This window comes from Akebia trifoliata, chromosome 13, assembly GCF_017979445.1.
Source record: "Akebia trifoliata isolate Shusen 1 chromosome 13, ASM1797944v1, whole genome shotgun sequence".
Taxonomy (NCBI): Eukaryota; Viridiplantae; Streptophyta; class Magnoliopsida; order Ranunculales; family Lardizabalaceae; genus Akebia; species Akebia trifoliata.
Window position 1 is genome coordinate 5,100,810 of NC_141387.1, and position 11,212 is coordinate 5,112,021.

The 11,212-nt window shown below is 32.6% G+C and overlaps 1 non-coding gene across 1 annotated transcript; it reads left to right on the forward strand.

Moving 5' to 3' along the window:
• The first annotated feature begins 4,885 nt into the window (after nucleotides 1-4,885).
• On the forward strand, nucleotides 4,886-4,957 carry TRNAD-GUC (transfer RNA aspartic acid (anticodon GUC)). The gene has a single exon. It is a non-coding gene; the product is annotated as a tRNA-Asp (tRNA).
• Nucleotides 4,958-11,212: the final 6,255 nt, after the last annotated feature.

The window sequence follows — 11,212 nt, forward strand, 5'->3', positions numbered from 1 at the left end:
CTACAACCAATTTATAGCCCTAATCTTATCCTCAATTCAACCTTAATCTCAAATTTTAATTCTCCTATGCATATCCTAATCAAATATGATTTTCATCTCAATTCTTACCCTAGGAATGGCAATCTTAACACACTCGTGAACATGACACGAAATTAGTGGGTTTAGGTCAAGCCTAATTAGTTTTGGGTCATAATAGTGTCAACCCGTCAACCACGATTATAATTGAGTCAGCTCCAAGTTAAGGGCGTCAACTTGCTTAACCCATTTTGACACGTCTAGTTATTTTGTCATTAACTTGTAGTTTTAAATATATCAGCAATTGCCTAAGAATTTTTTACATTATCCAATTTTTTTCTAAAATCTCCTATAACTTTTTCATAATACATTTTTCAAACTCTACAAAATATAAAGGGTGTTTTAAGATATTTTTTTTTCAAATAATTAATAGTTAAGCTTTTTGTTTGGAAAAGAAAAAAACTTTCCTTTGTTATTTATTTATTGTCCCTTTAATTAGTTGTGATACATTTTTGTTGATAAAACTTAGTTTATATTTTGTGATACTTGATTTATGTTGGTAGATATTGATTTATAGTTGTGTGAATTTATTTATTGTGGTGGAAATAGAACTTATTTTTTCCAATAAAGAATAGAATTTTATTAAACCGATTATATATGAGTTGAGTTAGGTATACCTATGGGTTGGGTTTGGGTTTAAGTTTTTGACACGATTATTAAATGAGTCAAATTTTGATTTGATAAATTTTCATAATACCCTAACCTCAAGAGGACACGACCATCCCATTGCCACTAAGGGTGCTACTTGGTCTAGTTCAAACCGAGAACCAAACCAAACCAATAGCTCTGGAGTGGTTTGGTTCAGTTTGGAATAAGTTGCAGTTCAATTTTTTGTTAAGAGAATGGAGAACCGATCAATTTGGTTCAATTCTTGGATCAAGCTTGCTTTTATAGAACCATGATCGATTGTAAAAATTGTTGTGTAAATGCAGAGATAAAGATGTAAAATAAGACTTTGGGTAAGTCAAGTTCGTTCCACAGGGACAATGACGATTCAAAGATTCATTCGGATTAAGACTAAAACAAAGTTTAGAAACAGATTGGTTTTAAAACAAAACAGATTTTTTGCACAAATGAAATGAAAATTAACTTGCAATTAAAATTTAAAATAGAAAATAGATAGTGAAAATCTGAGAGAGAAGGCTTAGAGAAGTCAATCAAACATTTGCAAATCATTCATAATATAGATTAGTTCTAAGAGATAACTCAATCCATAGAGCAAGTCATTGCTTATGGATCGGAAGGTAGAACAATTGAATCATTGAAAGTAATCGGAAGCAATCCATGAAAATCCTAAACTGATTGAAATTGCCTAACTCATATTCTGATTCTTTACAGAGCATAGCCATTCTTGAACTTATCTGAGTAATGGCTATCAAAGTTGAATCAGAAATATAAGCTAGATTACCTTAATCAAAGTAGAGTTTTCAGAATAATAAACATGTAAACAAAGTCAGAATCTAAAACTATATTAGAGGGATGAATTTGCTCTGACTTTCTTAACTTCTCTAATGAGAATTTAGCCAATCATCGCAAGAATTAAAATTGCAGAAATTAATAAAAGAACAAAGAACATGAGTGAAGAAGATGATGATCGATCTATAATCCTCATTTTATAGCTCTCCAAAGAATTATAAAAATAATGAATGGATCACTCTTGATGTTCTCACTCAAGAGCTTTCTCAAAAGGAAATTATAGAGAATTAAAGGAAGAAGAATCAAAAATTATAGAAGAAGAGAGCCCCTTTCTTTGAAATAAACCTTCCAATTTATAATGTTCGTATTCGGGTAATCGGGTTGATTTGACGGATGATTTGATTTGAATGATCCAATCAGTTACAACTACCGAAGTAATTGGAAGTTTATGTGCGAATCTCGATGACAAATTCCTTGAGATGACCGCTGCACGGTGACGTGGCACCAAATCAGTAGGCTTTTGGCTAGTTGCTTTCTTTTTGCTCGCATGTTATAACAGTAATTGTTATTTCTTTTGTTGGTTTCTGAATGTGTCATTTTCACCTGAAATTGATAACACATTATTTTGGAATTTAATATAATTTATTATTATTTTTAAGGAACTAGTATTAAAACTTTGATAGTCTTGATGAGATTAATATCCCAAAATTGAATAATTAGGACCTTATCAAATCAAATCAAATCGAGAATCGCACCCTTTAAACCCTAAATAAATATATGTATATTAATGTAATATGAACTATTTTAGGACTTAGGACATAGATAAAAAAAACATTATTAAGGACAAACTAATGACTTTTTATGTATAGATTAATGATTTATTGTATGAGATCTTATGCTTATCATATTATTATTTTTTCATTAAAAATATATTACTTTTAATTTATAATTTATAGAATATTGACAACCCATAGAACTAATGACATTTTGGTTCGATTTGAGTTGGTTTGGTTCCAATGACGTTTTGGTTTGGTTCTGGTTCTAATTTAGGGTGTCTTTGAAAATCGCGTGTTGGACTCAGGAAAGTGTGAGGTGCCTAACACCTTCCCCTCTCTCAAATCAGTCTCCTTTACCTAGACTATATGTAGACCCTCCATTTATCCGTACGAGAGTCACTATAATGCCTAAAAACTATCTTTCCGGGTGGTCATTCGTACTCTTTTCTGAAAAAAAATGGTGACAACTTCAAACTAAATAGTAATATTATTTTCTTAGTCGAAAATCGCCTAGTTATAGTAACTAAGATTTTTTTTCTTTATAGTGAAATCAGTGTGATCCGTGGACTTCCCTTAATCTTAAGGGAACCACAAAAAAATCTCTTGTTTTTTGTGTATGATTGCATATTTATTATTTTCTTTTTTTATTGTTCTTGGATCAATTTCTCTACATGTGAGGCTAGCGTTACATATTCTAATATTAATTGAATAATCCCTTATACTCGTTGCCCCCAAAGGATTGCCAAGTGCAACCCACCCAATAAAAAATGAAAAATACAAAATGAATCCATTTGATATTTTCATTTTTCTAACTGAGTGACTTTGTAAGTACCAATCTTGAACCATTAATGGTGGAAATGCTTACTAGAGATAACATTAAACCTCATCAAGAAAAGTTAAAAAGTAAAAGATAGATAAAACTCATAAAACCTCTCATATAGAAATGGCATCCTAAGATCCATGAACATAACAAATAGCTCAAAAATGTGATGTCCAAATCTATCCAACAACATCTTAGGAGTACAAAAGATACAAACAAGTTTCCCAAGGACTCAACATGATCTGACCTTCCCAAAGTAAACTCGATCCCAAGAAAAGAAAAAAGAGTTGGGTGCAAGGAATCCCTAATATCATGATGCATGGAAAAGAAATCTTTACAAACCCAAAAAATGTGAGGTTGTTGCAACAACCCACCAATGTGCAAGTATCACTAATGGGAGAGTGATCTTGAGTGGATATAAGATAGATGAGTAGAAAGGACACTAGAAAACATTATCTCATCCATCCCTTCATATAAAAAAGGGGAGGAGCGAACTAAAATGGACAAAATTATCTTTTACCCAAGTCAATAGTGATTTCAAGCATCCCACCGAAGTTTAGAGGGTGGTTACAAAAGAAGACCAAAATGACCTCATATTTTGTACCATGTATTTTGACATATAGGGAATTTTATCTTTATAGAAGGCATGGAGATGCAGTATAAAAACACATTCTAAGCAGATTAGGATGGTACGTGCCAGGTGAGATGGCATGACTGACTGGGTTTGCTCCCCAGATCATGATTTCAAATCTCTATATGACCCTCCACTAAAAAGGTAATTATTTATCTGTTATATACATGTCAGGTGAGATGGTACGTGTGGCCCACCAAAGAAAAGAATACATACGCATTCTAAGCAATTGCGTAAGCACATGAACTACGAAGAAAGCATTTCTCCAAGTGGTTGGGAGGTTGACAACCAAAGCATGGGTCTTAGACAACAGGTGCAGTGCTAATAACGAGCTGGTGGGGGCAATTGCCCCCACAGAATTTTGAGACACCCCTATATTTTCAACTAATTACACACCCCATTTGTCCCCACTCCCTCACCTCTCTCCCCATTTTCCCCCACACCCTCACCCTTAAACTTTTTGTTGATAACAGTCCCCCTTGACCAAGCCTTCTCATACACTAATTGGAAATTACCTAAATATCATTTTCTTCAACTTTTAACCAAAAACCTCTGAATTTCTCTCTAAAACCATTTATCTTTTAGTTCTTCAACTATACAAAAAACCATAGTTTGCCCCCACTACAAGAAAATCCTACCTCCACCCCTGTAGACAAGTAAGTAAACCTTGAAGGAGGGAGAAACGAAGATCCAAGCATGCCATCGTTTCCAATTTTAACAACAACAACAACAAAAAAAATTGTAATTGAAAACTAATTTGGACATCGAATTTTGAACAATGATTGAATATGACAACCAGAGTGCCTATCAATGTATATCAGGGTGTTGGAAGGGATTTTACCATCAATAAATTTGTGTGCACAACTTTTTTTTATTGGATTAAAAGAATTTTGAATGAAATAGATCTTTTAATTCATATAGACTTCAAAGTTGCATATCTGTATTTGTTTTTTACCATAGGAAGTCACTCCATCTCTGAGCAATCCTTAGTGAATTTTTGGTAAACCCTTGGCATGCTAAAATCAACACCGTTGAGTAATCCGACGAAAAAATATTTTTTTTGAATTTATTGTAAATATAAAGATAAAGAAATGAAAAAACAAATCTTTTAAGGAGATTTTATATAGGAAAATATTTTTAAATACTTTTCTCGTAAATAGATATAAAGTCGTTGTAGTATAGTGGTAAGTATTCCCGCCTGTCACGCGGGTGACCCGGGTTCGATCCCCGGCAGCGGCGTATAAAATTTTGGAAAGACTAATAATATTTTTTATCGCTTATTTTTTCTTTTTAAATAATATTTTTTAATGGAAACTCAGAAGAAAGAAAGACAAAACTATGAGTTACGGAGATGAATTTTATACGGGTCCGACTAACATAAGATGGTGAGGAAAAGAGGCCTTATTAAGCCTCATCCACCGTCAGAAGGCCTCGAGATCTGTAAAAAGTCCATGAGTTTAGTAATGAATCTCGAGATCTTATTTACTTATCTCGGTATGTTTTTGTACCATGGATGAGACTTAGTGAAGTCTTTTTCCTCACTATCTTAGTAAGGAAAGGTTTCTCATTTTTTTTTTTCTTTTTTAATATCTAAGTAACAGTTCGAATTTAGGATCCATTTGGCCTGGAATGACTTTAGATTTAATAATAATAATAATATTTTTTTTTCCAAATCTGATTGAATAATCTAATAATTGAAATATTATTTGGCAACCCAAACCAGATATTGTATTCTAGCTTTTGTGACTCCAACAGAACATTAAAATAAATAAATAAAAAATGATTATGTTAATGTCCAATAAACATCTACGTAGCCTCTGGAAGCACTTTTGTACTGCAAAACATATTTTCCTAAATCGTTGGTGATTCTTATACTAAGTGATTCTATATTAGCAGTTTTATTGAAATCAAAACTGTCCAAACAAGCCTAACTGTTTGTATCAGAAAAATAATTAAAATGAAAAAGAAAAAAAAAATACATAGAATTTATGTAAAATCTTGATCTTTTGAAGCTAACACAACAGTTCTGATGCACAATTACTATTTTACAGCAGAATGTCAAGTGTTTTTCCTAATTTTATAATGAGAAATTATATTGTCACACCAATTTTTACTAACGCCACCCTAATTTATATGTAAGAATTCACACACATCTGAGGTGGCGTTAGCAAAAGTTGGTGTGATAGTAGAATGTCTCTTTTAATTGGTGTGGGGGCCCATACTGAGTTCCATGAACAGTACTCACTAATTGCCTAACATAATAATCACAAGATGCTCGTGTCTCATGGCCCACCTACCTATCCGTACCTCTATTTGGGCGTGAATCACGTTTCCCCCTTAAACTAAAAAATTAGAGTTTTATTCCTTCTTTATTAATTTTAAGCAAATTAGGGAAGACACTTGCTATCCTCAAGAAACTCAAGTTTAACAAATAAGAGTTGGAGCCTTGATCTTATGCTCACAAAAAAGGATTAAAATTATATAAATTATGTAGTAAGAGATTCAAGAGGGTAAATATAATTTAACCCTTATTCTAAAGATTGAAGAACATGAAGATGAATAACTTTTTTGAATGAAAAATTAATAATTTTCGACTACTTATTAACAGGATCAGAGCCATGATTTTGTTTACATGGGAGCATAGTAATAAAAAATGGTGTTTTTCAGAGAAAGTAAAAAAAACACGTCTTGTATCTCTAACAATTATTTATAATAAAAAAAACCGACTTTTTCATTTATTAAAAAAAAACAGTTTTTAGTCTTTTTTTTTTTTTTCACAAGAAAAAAAATTAAACACTTTCTTCATCTTTTTAACATGGGAGTTGATACATAATAGAATTTGATGAATCATAAATGTAAAAATATGGGATTTGATGATAATAACTTGATTTTATGAATTTTTATTTTATATATATATTCATAACTTTTATTTTTCTCAAAAAAAAAATTTCATTTTCAATGTATTTTCTGAAATTTTCCCTTGCCTTTTTAAATCCGTAATCTGACTTTGTGACTATGCGTGGGAGTAATTAAGACCCTTGTAAATTTGAAACTTCATGTGGGACAATAGCAATGAATTTTTTTTTCCGCCTCTATTATTGGTCGTAGTTGTACATAAATCCTAATAAATTTAAAATATTCTTGTTATGGGAAGTGTTTCCGTTGCCCTTACTATAAATTTGCCCCTACTTATGAAGTTGAGGATACTTAAATCAGTTTAGAAATACTTTTGATAGACCATTTTTAAAATTCATAGATATCGTAAATATTCAGCACACAAGGGAAATGTTTAAACCACAATTTAAAACATAATAAATAAACTTAGATTTAAAGAAGAAAGGTGGGTTTGTTAATTTAAAATTATTAAATTTAAATATAATCATTTTCAAAATTTAAAACTTGGTGTCAACAAGCCATAGTTTTAAATCTCGTCCGAGTTGTCTCGCAATCATTCACCAAAGAGACAAGTTGACAAGTCATCTTAAAGACATGGTTTGTTCTAATTCTAAGACTTTTTTTTTAAATCTCTTTTTTGAATTTAAATCGTCTTCTTCTTCGAAGTTTATAATATCCTTTTTCAGGATTTTTGTATTCTTTTGTCTTTCTATATTTCTTCTTATTCTTTTTCTCTCTGCATCCCCATTGTACTGGGATATTTTCGTCTCTATCGTCTCTTCCCAGATTTAACATTTTTAAGGTTTTGGTGGCTAACTTCTGGTCTTTTAAAGCTGTTTGCTTATATTTAAGCTGATCTAGAGTAAAGTTTATTCTTTCACCAATGGAATTGTGTCCTAGCCGAGTCAATCTTGTTCATGGCCAAGACAAGATGTCAAAACAAGTTATAAAATCATGCAACAAACTCATTCAACTTTCTCTCACTATAATAATAAAGACTAGTAGGATGCACATGTAATACACATGAGTGAGACATGAAAATGTGAATTAAATTGAATAAAATTATCAAAAGCTTCAATGAATCTGTTACATATCGATGACTCTAACACATTGATGACACAATCCAATTCAATGAAATTAATTGATATTAATTTGTTGTCAATTATGAGAAATGAGAGGTTATTTCAATATGTAACCATTGATCTAACCATCACAATTTTCTCTCACTAGTTCTGTGACTTTTGTCTAATAAAATTAGGAGTCGTGTTGGAGTGACATTAAGATTGTACTTCATATGGCACATCCTGACATGAAAGCAAGTGGGAATCTTCAATGATTTTCATCGTGATACAAGTCAAAAAACATCTATGATTCCTATACACATTCACGTCAGCATTTTAATGAAATTACACGTGGTCCAAGACGGGCTTGGTTTCATCCATGGACCATGATCCAACCAACGTGCCTCGCGTGTGATAATTAACTAATTAAACTCTCAGAGCATTCTGCACACGAGAAGGAGCAAGTAAATTGTGAGAAGACAAAAGTACCCTCATTCTTTTTAACTAATATCATCATCATAGTGTCAAATGTAGACTTTTTCATCATTTGAAAATAATTAAAATATAAATTTAACAAATGTTTACTCCGTTTTGATAAATTTCTCTAAATATTTTCAACTAAAGAAGGGCAGTTTAGGTATTTTCCTTACAAAACTCCAATAAACAAATTAAGTGGTTTGTAGGCACCATGATATAAATTTAGGCAGCCACCCTCCCCTTAAGTGTCTCTGCTGGATCACATTTTGAATAAATGATGAGGAGCCCATCTCCTCTCACAATGTGGCAATCCATGTTGCTGGAGAAACCAACTTCATCTCACCAACTCATATTTGGTTTCACCACTCCTACTATAGCTATTCTTGTTTTGGCCATCTTTCTATGTATCCTCTTAGAAACAAAAGCAAAACCCAAGTGTCAATCAGATCGCGTTGATTTGGAGCCAATGATGGTGAAATTTGAGCATGAAACAAAGATTATGAAGCATAGACAATTGCCCGTGCTCGCAAAATTACTAATACTCCATTCTAACTTCCGCTCTCGTGTGTTCAATGGAGTTTTGTGTTTCGAGAAGTAATTTGTGTGTGAAATGTGAGAGGTTATTGGGTTAGTATTGGATGAGTTTAATGGAGTTTTGTGTTTCGAGAAGTAATTTGTGTGTGAAATATGAGAGGTTATCGGGTTAGTGTTGGATGAGTCATCTCGTGACGTCGGACCATTTTTTACAATCTTGATTTATGTTTCATCTCATCTTGTTTGCTCCCTCTTGGATCAATTTTGGTTTAGATTAATCTAATTCTTCTTCTGGTCTTAAATTAGGTTGATTCAAGGTTATAATCATTTATTCTTGTTCTAGTTGGATAATGGGTATTCATTTAAGTCGGGATCAGGTGCCTCGTGAAAAAGAGCACATGATCCTGACCGTTAAAACACAAAATCTAGCAGTCAAGATTTATATGTACCTTGAAAATGCATATCATTAAAATAATCTCAACCATTGGATTTTATATTTTGGATAATTTATGTTTCCATGAGTATGTATATAATTTCAATTTGATAGTTTGACTATTTGCACCCACCATTTGTACTCACGAGCACCCATTTAAAACATATTTTTGGTGGGATGTATAGAGGTATTAGTGGGTGCAAATAGAACGACCCTTATAAAATTAAAAATTATTTTCAAATTTGACCTTGGAATAAATACGGTAAAGATATTGCAACACTATTAAGTTATGAATAAACGTTAAAAATGATTTTATTAGATGATTTGGTTTTACAATAAAGTCACAATGTTTATTCAAAATTAGGGATACTTGGTTTTGATTTGAGATTTGATTTCCTAAAGATTTCTATATGTTTTCTAAATATCTATTTTGATTGGGAATCCGTCGAGAATATCCTCCCATTCATCCATACCACAACAAACATCATTTTATTATTTTCTTATTTTCAACCATTAATTATTCCTTAGCTTATCAACTACTTTAGCCTCTAAAACCAATTGTTAAGATCATCAATGATCTAACTAGGCACTAAACCCCGAGTGGATCTCGGGATGCTTCAATCGCAATTTCGAATCCAATAAGCAGTGAGAGTCCATGGGTTGTGTGTTTGATACCCAGTACAAGCAATATTTCCTCAGGGCCACCTGCGAGATCGTTCCCTCACTCACCTGGTGCGTGTGATGTGTGGGCGTTGCACGTGCCTGGGGGAGGATCCCATATGCCTTGGTTATGGTCCTGCCTAATCCGATCCCCCTAGTGGGACGTAAGTCCAGACACCCCCGTTATCAAGGAAAAAAGAAAGCACTATATCAAAGAGAATAGTTGAGCATTAGATTAATGGGTAATTAAAAGCGTGATATCAGTTTTTGTAGGAAATCATGCCAATCAATTACTATCTTGGGCTGTTAAATTTTAGGGCTTCGTTGGAATTATGAGTCCGATCAAAATTTAAATGGGCTTGGGCTAGGTCAAGAGACAACGGAAGCCCAATCACTAGGTATTGCATGACCAACCATGAGTTCTACCAATATCCCACAAATTTGGTTTAGCAAAGAGAATAGAATAAAAAGTACAGCAAATTAGCCCATCTAAAAAATAACACAAGATTAATGACAGAAAAGTGAAAATTAGAGATACCTCTTAAAATATAATATCACACCATAAGTGAAATTATTATTGTCAAAGGTAATATAACCACATGAATTGGTTAATTTTGAAGTACACCTAATTTTGGTGAAACTTAAGAGTTACCCCATGACCTCAAATTGATGACACACCGCTTGACTTTGGTCTTTTACGAAAGATTTGTGAAAAATGAGAATCGCCCACAAACACAAGGATTTACGTGGTTCGGTAATGTGTCCACATCCACATATCAGATAGAAATCCACATTAAGGCCAAGCCCACTTTGGTTTGGAAAAGGTCCCCTTTGATTTTGCATCTTGAAGCTTAAGCCCAAACAATAATACAAGACATCTTATTCAACAAGAGTAACATAAATAGACTAATAAATGACAATTAAATCCACAATTATGCAATCCACCTATGAGTCCCAACTATATAACAAAAAATCCATCTGTCAATCTTTACATGTATCCTAATAATATATATATTCCTATGATAAATCCCAATTGTTGGATTTTGTATTTTAACAATCGGGATTCGGAATAATGTGTTTTTCCATGAATCATATTTCATGAGTACCAATATCTTAAATGTTTATTCAAAGAAAGTTATCATTAGGGTTGAAACCTTGGTGGGCTGGCCCGAACTCAACCCAGGCTCAACTCGATTGATGGGAGAACCTGAGTTGAGTTATGTAGAAAATGAGTTGAGCTTGAGTTAGAATATCTCAACCCAACCTCAATTTGGGTTAAGCTCAGGTCGAGGGCCAAGCAACCCAAATCCGATGCCTATATACTAACATACAAATAATTTTATATAGTAATTTATATATATATATATATATGGGAAATGTTCAGCAACAAATATTTTGGCAAAACATTTTTCAAAACATGGGTTAGAGATTTTG